This window comes from Alligator mississippiensis, chromosome 11, assembly GCF_030867095.1.
Source record: "Alligator mississippiensis isolate rAllMis1 chromosome 11, rAllMis1, whole genome shotgun sequence".
Classification (NCBI taxonomy): Eukaryota; Metazoa; Chordata; order Crocodylia; family Alligatoridae; genus Alligator; species Alligator mississippiensis.
In genome coordinates this window covers 43,331,281-43,342,056 of record NC_081834.1, presented here as the reverse complement: position 1 = coordinate 43,342,056, position 10,776 = coordinate 43,331,281, and positions in this window count along the sequence as shown.

Below are 10,776 nucleotides of genomic sequence, written 5' to 3'. Positions count from 1 at the left end.
CACCTGAGGGAACCATTCTGGGGAGCAGAGTGACTGAGACTCCCAGAGGCAGGGCTGTCTAGACACCTGTCCACAGCTGGGCAGCTCTGAAGGCCAGAGGTTACATGTGGGGCAGGGCCAAGGTGAATGCTCCCAGGAACTTCCTGGAGCAGGAGAATTGAGGGAACACTGTTGTGGCCATCCCTGCATGACGGACGTCAAGAAGTCAAGGTCTTCTTCATCCTGGAAACGTTGTGGCCCTGAGGGTCCCATGGTGCTTTTTCACCCTGGGGTACTGACCTCCTCTCTACTGTACTTTTTGTGTGCAGTGGGCCACTCAGATGTCTCTCACCATCCCAGAAGAGGGTACATTTCCCTGGGGTTGTAGGTCTTCAGCCAAAGGAGCCTTTTGAGGGCCTTTGGGCTATCAGTCACTCTGCCTATAGTGGACAATGTCCCAATTCTCCTTAGCACTAGTGCAGTCAAGATGGTGGGTGCCCAGATGGCATAAATCTGCCCAGCTCCATGGAGCCAGTCAGGTCAGATGTCAGAGCTTCTCAGCTGAAGCCAGTACTTCATTGCAGCTAGAATACCAAGTGGAGCGAGGGTACATCTGCATGTACCCAGTGTTCCCAGGGAAAGGTGTCCTTGGGCATGCCCTGCTCACCTGCTCCTTGCAACCCTACAACCCCAGGTAAATGTACCCTGGGGTCTCCCAAACCTGGAAATGCAGTGGTAAGGCCACTCCAGGGCCACGCCACACAAAAACTCTCCAGCTTCCCAGGGAAAAGGCCCTGAGTGTAATCCAGAGGGAGGGGAAGGCCTTTGAGTGGCTTCACGGCATCATGTCTAGGTTTTCCACGTGCCAGCCAGGTGCAATCAGGAGTTGTGCAACTGGCCTGTTCTTATTCTCAGTGAAATATCAAAGATCCAATTTAAGAGAGGATGTTTTCCCTTCACCACTTGATGGACCTGTAAGAACTAGCTAACTAACTAACAACCCCCCCCAACTCCACTTCTTTGCTGGATTGCAGTTTCCAAATGTAAAGAAAAAAAGTCTAAGAATACAGTAAACGGAATAAATATTTCATCAGCTGTCGGCTTTTCAAAAGGAGTGAGATGAGTAACCTAATTCAATCAAAGCCCAGGCTTTGAACTGCTGCCTCGTTTTTAATAAATATGTTTTTTAAAAATGTTAAATGAAAGAAAGGAACATCTGTAAGAAAAGAAAGAGGACATTTGTTTTTGAATGTCTGTGCCAGAGTGGAGCGCGCGTCTCTGCGTTGCGGTGATAACTCGGGGTTTTGTCATGTAGGGAGGGGAGCGGGTAGCAGGCGGCAAGTAGGGGGAGGGAAGTCCTTGCAAGCTCTTGCAGTTTCTCTTTATTCATTCTGTTTTCCCCCAGGACATGCAGTGCCTGGAGATTTGGAGAAGGATGGGCGCATCTGGGGCTGGTCGCCATTGGAAACGGGGTGCTGGATGTGATGAACCATTGGTCTGATCAGCTATGGCAGTCTGAAGGCTCTGACATAGAAAGGGCCTGCTTGTAAACAGGAGGAAAGCTAATGCATGGAGAGACCTCTTTATATTCCCCTGTGGGGATCTGGCCGTTGGGTGACCTCCTCATGGGCCTTTAGGACAGCTCTGTGTTTACTCTTGGTGCTAAAGTTTTAAGAACACCTCCTCCCCTTCCCCTTTTTGATGAAATGGAAACACACATAGGAATATGTCTGTTTATGCTGATATATTTTGAGGAAAAGGGGTATTTGAATGACTGAAAAATACTCATTTATCACAATCCCCAATCACATAAACAAGAGTGAGCTTGTAAAAGTAAACGGTGTTCAATAAAAAAGCAAAAAACATCCTAACTTTGCACCAACAATTTGGATAAGATTGACATTTCTTTCCCCCTCTACCCCTACCTTTCCCCTAGGAAATAAAATTCTGTTGTATCTTTGGTCTTAGCACAGCATTAATAATCTGAGGAAAATACATAGATGCAGCTGAGTTTTGAACAGGCAGGCGTGTTCACTCCACTGCAACCCAACCTCACCCATTCTGCTTGGTGAAGTTTGAGTGGTTTCTGCAATCGAAAGTGAAATGCCCTACTGGAGGGCTTCCCAGCTATGTAAAGGGATGCTATCCAATAGATGTACCCTACAAATATATTTCCTAGTGTCACACAAAATGTTCCCATCCCTGGACAGCTGGGAGAGGAGATATCTCAAGGTGCAAGTTGAAGTCTGAGGCTTGTCAAGCTTGGTTGTAGAGCCTGGGTTGCAGCTTGAAGGAGACAAGGTTGGGTTATAACGAGAGGGAGTTTTCTAGCTTGGAATCACATCTCTTCCTTGGTATTGTGTCACCTACAGGGCTATTTCAAGGAAGGGCCCAAGGTAACAGGGAGAAGGGTTAGACATTGGTTTAGAGGGGATTCACAGGACTGGCTGTCCAGGGAGCCAACCTGATGCCTCTGTGAGAAGATGGAAGTCAGGGGAGAGGGAAGAGGAGGGAATCTGGAGTGATAATGAATGAATGAACCTTGCAGCTTATCACTTCACAGTACAGTATGTGATGGAGACAGGAAGCATGGCTGTGCAACCATGCTCCCCCTTTGTGGCACCGATGGAGTCTGTTGCACCTGCAAGAGACTCAGGGTGAAGGGTGCTTGGATATAATGTCCATGGGTGAACCCAAAATGGTACATAGGGGGCATTATTCAGAGGTTGCTGGCATTGTTTTTGCAATACTGGAGGCATGGTGCCCTCTGGGAGCAGGTAGTGGTATTGCCTGGGTATGGCTGGACTCTCAGCTCTCTCTGGTGGCAGGTAATGGTAATGCCCCTGTGTTCCTGGAGTCTCAGTTGTGTTTGATGGCTGTCCACGCCTGGTTGGAGCCATTATGTCTTTTATTTCTTCTCCATTGCACCGATTTCAGAGCGTGTATAACTGAAGCTTTTGAAGGTGATGTTGGCATTTACTCTCTTCCAGCCCTAGGGGTGCGTGTGAGTTGGATCAAAGAAATGATTCAAGAAATCCCCACTGAGAAGAAGCTTGGAGCCCGGCACACCTGCCTCTGCTTGGATGGGGCTGTCATCTTACTGCACAGCAGGTCCATGCTGAGAGATGGCAGGGACTGAGAAATACATAAACAATCAACTCATAACTCAGCCCCTTCCTTCCCCCAAGTGCCGGTCCCTTTGCACACAAATCCTTCCATTGCCTTTGCTGTCACAACTGCGGTCCAGGCACCAGCTGAGCAGACCCCGTGGGCTCTGCCAGGCCCTGCTCACCCGACCTGCACTCCAGATTGTGATGCTCTTTGATTCCTTTGACTTCCTTTCTCAGCTCTGCCTGCATGACTCTATCCTGCAGCCCTGCTTGGTACAAGCAGAGTGAAAGAGGGAGAAGGAAGGGGAAGGTGAGGACTGGAGTCTCACCGCAGAACTTCCCTTGCTTTCCCCAAAGCAGCAAGGTGGCCAACACTCCTCACCCGCATCCCCTCTACCCCTCAAAGGAAGCATTCAGTTCCTTCCCTTACCAATTAGCCAATGCAAAGAAAAGAGGGAGTCTGATATGAAATATGCTACCTTGGTCAACATCAGGAATTGAACCAGCAACTTGAAAGAACAAATCTTTTATGAAACCACCGGTTTCTTTACTGGCTAGCATACAAGACTCAGATCGGCCGCTAGCCAAGGCAAAGAGCTAGACACAGCACACACCCAACCTGTGGGTCACCCTTGCACTCTATTCTCAGTTTAGCACTGTGCATCTCAGTGGCTGTAGGAATGTGATCGCCAGGGATCCTGGTTTTCTCTGATTAAACCCCACCCCCAATGTTCAGGTGAAAAAAAGTAACCCCAAATCCACATGTTTTCTGTGATTAAAATGAAACACCTCTCTATATCTATATATTAGTGGCATTTCATTTTAATCACGGAAAAATGTGGATTTGGGGTTACTTTTTTTAACCTGAAAATTGGTGGTGGTGGTGGGGTGCTTATCAGGGAAAACCAGGATCCCTGGTGATCACAACCCTCAGAGCCCTAATCCTGAAGACCAAAGCATGTGGCTCTGAAGACCAAGATACATTTGCTGATGTCCTTCCATGCCAGGCAGGAACATAAACTATTTAATTAAAATATCCCTCGTTTCCTGTAACTTTCCATGAAAGGAATTTGTTTCAGAGCCTTGGCAGGAAAATTTCCCCCAGGGCTGATAAGGAGGCTCCTGTCTCTGTGGGAAGTCACATTATTCTCTCTGCTTTGTTCTGTGGGTGTTGGGTTTTGTGTGTGTACGTTTCCTTCTGTAAGGGGAGAATTAATCTGTTGGGACAGGAGGTGAATATGGAGGGTCCTTTATTATTGTGCCTCCCTGGTGAAAATAGCCCCCAACATTAAAAACCGACCACACTACAAAGGAGAAATCAGAAGGATGGACACAGTGTGAACAAGGCATGTGCAAGTTGATGGAATGAATCAAATACAGGAGAACACTGAGCCACGAGTGCTACTAAACCAAACCCCACTCCTATCCTCTTAGTCTACAGAGCCCTTGATGCATAGTTAAGCCTCATGGGTTTCCAATACACTAGTGTACCTGGGGTGGAAGAGGGGTGGAAGACTGGGGCAGCAACTACAGGCACTGCTTTTAGGGGAGGAGGCACAAAAATAGCCATTGACACAGCTGGTGGCTGGCCACGCAGCCAGGGTTGAACACAGGCATGGGCCAACTGGGTGGCCACCCAGGGCCTGGGCAGAAAGGAGGCCCAAAAATGGTAATTTTATTATTATCATTATCTCTGGCGAAGTGGGGGCAATGCTAAAAGTTGACCGGGGGCCACCAGGAGTCTAGGTATGGTGCTGCACGCAGCCACTGCTGGCAATGCAGCAGTGGGCACTGCCCCATGCAGGGAAGTTGCCCTGTTATGCCTCTGTCCCAATGGAAATGTTCACCTGGGAAATGGCCAGTTCAGTGGGAGAAAGACATGGCTAAACTGCAGAGAGTTCACAGGAGAGCAAGGAAAAAAAAGACATATGAGAAATGGTTGGAAGAACTGGGGTTGTTTAGTCTGATTAAGAGAAGACTGAGGGGGGAATTGATGACAGTCATCAAATACAAAAAGGTTTTTATAAATAGGATGACAAACAATTGTTCTTTGTGTCCAAAAGGGGTAGGAAAAGAAGTAATGGCCTTAAATTGCAACAAGAGATGTTTGGGTTATATATTAGGAAGATATTTCTAACTATGAAGGTATTTAAGCACTGGCACAGATTACCTAGAAAGAAAGCAGCACAAATGTTATTAAAATATTGCACTTCTGTGAGTCAACAAACTCAACCCACATAACACTCTCATCTCATCATCAGACCCTCTGGACTTTTGATTTATCCTGTCTCATTATACAAGGAAAATAGGGTGTGCCATTGCCTTGAATAGTGCCCATTTTAAATCTGAGAGAAGGAAATGCTTTCTCACAAGGAGTGTGCTGAACAATGATGCCTCCAAGATGGAGAATTTAGCAGGATTCAGAAAAGGATTGGGTTACTGTAGTGGTATTAAAAGCTTCCAGAGCTACAGTAGAAAAATACTAATGTCCTAAAGTTCTGCAATGGAGATAAACTCTCGCTTCATGTACAAATTAATCCCTAACTCATAGGAGCTGGGAAGAAACTTTCTCTGTTCACCCACCCTGGCACTCTTCAAAGAGTGTCTTGACGCCCACCTTGCTGGGGTCATTTGATCCCAGCAGTCTTTCCTGCCTAAGTGCAGTGGGGCTGGACCCGATGATCTTGTAAGGTGCCTTCCAGCCCCTAACATCTATGAATCTATGAATCACCTTCATTTTGGAGGTATCCAGGTGCCTAACTCCACAGAGAGTTCAGGGAAGTGCCTCCCTTGAGAGTTAGGTATCTAAATCCCTTTGAGAATCTGGGACTCTGGCATTAGCCAGGAAACAGGGCACTGGATTGAAGTACCTCAACTCTGATTGGATCAGGCAATTACTCACAGATTGAAACATAAAGGTCACAGATCAAAGCAAACTTTTAATTGTACGCTTTGCAGAGATGACCTTTCCAGTTAAATGCAGCATGACCCAGATTTCCTCTGATGATCTAGCGTGCTCCAATTCTTCACACGTTCTGAGTCTCCATGTTACCAGCACGGGGACTTCTTGTACATGCAATAAAATCTAATGCACCTAAGTAATTCTATTGAATAGGTCCCTGCTATCACAATACTGGATCCCACAGACTCCTGTTAGCTACCAGAAAGGTATTTTAATTCCAGAAACCATTAGGGCAGCTCATTAATTCTAACTTGCCTTCAGACTCTTAATTACTTTGCACCAAACACAATGGGTGCCAATTAACGTGAAACATAGTATAGAGCTCTTTTTAATATGGACACAATGAAGTGGACTGAGAGAGCACACAGGCTATTCAAGTCTCATCACATTTGCAGTCAACACCGAACCAGACTAGGTTTTAACCCCTGCATCTAAGGTCCTGTTTCCTATAGTATGATTGCTGCTTCCCTGAGCTCTCCTTCATAAAGCAAGATCACCAACCTCTCCAGGCCACCATCTACTGCACCAAAGCACTCTATCACATAACCTAAGAAAACAGCTTGCTTCGATGATAGCAATAGTAGCCTGTTATCCTTTCTGTTCATCAACCAGTACTTGAGAAGTGCATTCAGAGATAGTTTTCCTGATCAACATTTTAATGCCAGGAGCTCTGCTAAGACTCATCCCCTCAATGGTGGGTTAAATCTACTGTCTCTCAGCTAGCAGCCAGCCAGCTCCCACAGCGGCCAAGGCTCCTTTCTGTAATTCTCCTTGTGGGGAAGAGGGGAAATGGGGACATCATATGAAAAAGCCATAGAGCACGAGAGAACAGCACCCGAGCATGATATTGCTTGAGTGAGCTCTCTCATGGAGAGCGGACTGTGAGGAGAGGTGCCAGCCAACACTCCCATTACGGAGGATCGGAGAAGCTACATATATCTGTCGCTCCGCATGGAGAGCTACACAGTGCCTATATAATGTGCGCGCAGCCAGCCGCGGGATTGTGGAGAGGCTGTAATGACTTTTTCTAAACAGTGCACTTCAATGCAAATAGCTCCATGCATAATTTAAGCTCCTTGTCGCTTACACTGAATAATTATCTCTGCTTCTGTGAATAGGAGACAGGGAGGGATTTTCTTTTTTGGTCGTGGTTTTCAGTCCTGGAAAGGAGGCACTGAGGCTGAGATTTTCCAAGCAGCCAAAGGGAGCTAGGCTCCTGAATCCCATTGAAATCCACTGAGAGGCAGATGCTTCACACTCTCCGGCTCTGTTGAAAATCTCTGCCTAACTTCTGTTAGCTAACACCTAAGCCCCAGTCTTCTCATGTGTAGGGGCCTCCTTGGGAGAAAAACAGGAAGGGAAATGTTTAATGTGGAAAGAGGGCCCACTATGGCTTCCTGTACACTCTACAACAAAATGCTGGAGCATGACGCAGGCACTGCCCATTCCCCACACACTTATTCCGACTTTGCTAATCCCAGAGTGATTCCTGCCTGCTGTTTCTTTTCTTGCTCCCAAACAGGGCCCAGAGGCCTGGCTTTCTGGGGAGGAACCTGATCATCAGGCTTGGATGTGCAGGGCCAAACTATGGATTAAAGTGATCCCAGAGGCCCCTTCCTCAATTTACCCTGGCTATAATCTTCATGCTTGGGTGGGTGGAGATGGTGGGCTGTCTATGGAAACACTGGTGCTGCCCCCGCAGCAGCCTGGGAGCCTTCTCTTGCATCTCGGATCAGGGCCCATCTTGTTTTGTCAGAACAACACCCAAAACAAGCACAGCTGCAGTCAAAGGGGTGTCGCATGGCTTCTCTCTCACCTTCTCCCCGTTCAGACCATCTTAGCCCAGCATAGCCCTGAGCTGAAAGGATTGTTCTCCACATCCTGATAAGAAATGCACACCAAACCCAAAGCCTGAGGACTGGCCGTGCAAGGGGTAGGTGGACTGCACCGTGCAGAGTGGCCATGTTTGGAATTAGTGGGTACATGTATGGGGATGGGGAGGAGATTGGACTGCTCTCAGCTACACAGAAGCATACTCCAGCTGCTGCCACAGAGGCCACATCCGGCTCTCACCTCAGAGTAATGCTGCTACTATTTGGAAAGCCTCATGTAAGGCCCATAATTCCTTGGGCATTGGGACAAGGGGAACAGGACCAGTCAGGACAATGCCTAACATTAATAAAATTGCCTTTAATTAGCTTTACATGAGCAAATGGCTCCTTTCCCTGGAAAAGCAAGTTTTTAAGTCCCATTTCTCCTCCTAATGTCCCTTTGCTCCCTAAGTAATTTTCCTGCAGTGCGAGAGGCAAGGATTCAGCTCCAGTTCCAGGTCCAGCCATCCTCCTCCATGTGATCATTAGCAAGGGTCACATCATAACCGACCTCACCACGGCAATTATCTTAGCAACCGCAGACACCCGAGGGGGAAAAGGAAGGAGGCTTAATGTCCCCTCCGCTCTGCAATCACAGAAGGCACATCTCTGCTACTTCCATGCCACATCTGGGAGCACTACCCTGAAGCAATATTAACCCACTCAGTCCTCTAGAGCTTTTTGAGTATGTGCTCATGATACCAAAATCCTAAGAGCAGTGCCGGAGCGTGTGCTCAGCTCCACATCACCTCATTTCTGGGACAGGGCACATGAGGCACAGATGCAGGTGGATGGAGCCAGGCAGCCTCTGCCTCAGGCAGCATGCAGGCAAGCAGGGTTTGAGGGTGTCTACACTGCCATCAGAGGCATGAGTGAGGTATGGGCAGAGCTGCAGTGCAGACACTACCAGAGCTCTGCAGCCCACCGCTCTGGAAAGAGCCCTTTCTCTTTAAGGCTCTGCTTCAACAAAGCACTTAATCACCTGCTAAACATTTGCTCAAGTGGTTTGTTGAATCCCGAATCGCTCTACTTTTAAACAGGCGAATAATCCCATTAATGTCAACATGACTCCTGGTGTGCTTAGAGGTAAGCTTGTGCTTATGTGCTTCACTGAAGCAGAGCATTAAAGACACCTCTTCGCTCCAGAGGGCTTTGGATCAGGCCCTCTCTGGCAGGATTACACCCAAAAGGTAAATAATACACTACCAGGCATCTACCTGCCTCCATGCTATGTGAGCTTCTGAGGCCCCGAGCCTCAAGCAGCCAACTTCACCCATTCTCAGCACATCCTGCAAACGCTTTGTGGTGAGGAAGGAGTGTCTCCCTTCAACTCCCTGCCTAAAAATGTCCCCCCTCCCTTTCCCCTCTTTGTGGATGAGCCTAGCACGTTCCTTACAGTTGTCTCAAGGGTCACAAAAACACTTCTGCAGCCCAGCAGGACCTACAAGTCTTCTCTTTGCTATCAGCCAGCCATGTCCTATGCTGTCAGTGTCTTTGGTTAACCTAGACATGATGTTCCCAGCTTGCTCCAATTCCATTCCAGGCCCCTGATAGTTTATTTTTAGACATGCTGCTTGTAGGGCCTGTGCCTGAGTCCCTGCTTGCTATGCAGCTCTCAGAGTCACAGAGAGTTCAGCCTTCCACGGGAGGAGGAGGCTGGTACAGGAGGCTGCACGGAGATTGCCTGGACCTCTCCCAGCAAGTTCACTGAGATGAGAATCCCCTTTGGCTTGGAGTCACTTCACAGAGCCCAGTGTGCAAAGCCTGTGAAGCAGTTGTAGCCAACGGCGGTACTCTTTTTTTATGTCAGTGTGGCCATGAAGATTGCATGCCCCAGCACCCAACTCTCTGTCTTCATTGAAAATATGAAGGCGCACACACAGGTATGCACACATGCACTGGGAACTGCAGTCCTCATAAATGGTAAGGACAAACATTGGAGACCAGGTTCTAAGAGACCTCTTTTTCAGCTGCAGATGTTGTGGTCATTGAAGCCCCTTTACTGTACAGACAAAGAACCAACAAATAGCTCCTGCATTGAAGAACTGACAATCTAAGAGACTCTCCTTACTAAAGAGAGAAATCTCAAAGGACCAACAGGGCCAACTACACAACCAAAATGCATCTGACACTCACGGGAATGTTCTGTACCCATCTGAGCCAACAACCAAGACTCAGAGTTGCTGGGCATGCATCTGTGATTTGATCTATCATCTGGGACAGGTCCTTCGTTGTATTAGCACATCATTTTACCCTATCAAGGACACTGGACGGTCACTTTGCTGGGGTCACCTGACTCCAGTTGTCTTTCCTGCCTGGTGCAGGGGGTGGACCTGATGATCTTCCAAGGTCCCTTCCAGCCTTGCAATCTATGAATCTATGAATCAGCTGCTTCATGGTGGAACTGGTGGTTTGACTATTTGGCACATGTGAAGTGTGTGAAACCTACTGCACTGGTTGCAGGAAGGAGGGTGGTCTTGGAGTTCAGGTACAGTCTGGAAAGTTAAAAGAAATTAATTCTGTTCTCATCTTTATACCCAGCTCCCAAGTCGCTTAAGGGCAGACCCTAGTTGCGCTGACATCAATGACAAAGCTTGTGCTGGGCTCAGAAGCCGACTCTCATGTTGGCCGCAATGGCCTTCATGGACTCACGCTGCTGGGGTGTCACAGAGTGGCACTAAGAAATATTCATAGTGCTTATTGATATCCTTGGGTTGAAAGAGATGTACAAACACTATCACTCATTAATGGTGGGGGACCAGTCTTAAGGCAATGAAGGTCAGAGCAGAGATTAGTGGAGAGGAATAGTAGCTCTACTGTAGTAATGGTTTCATTGAGAATACTGTTTCATCAG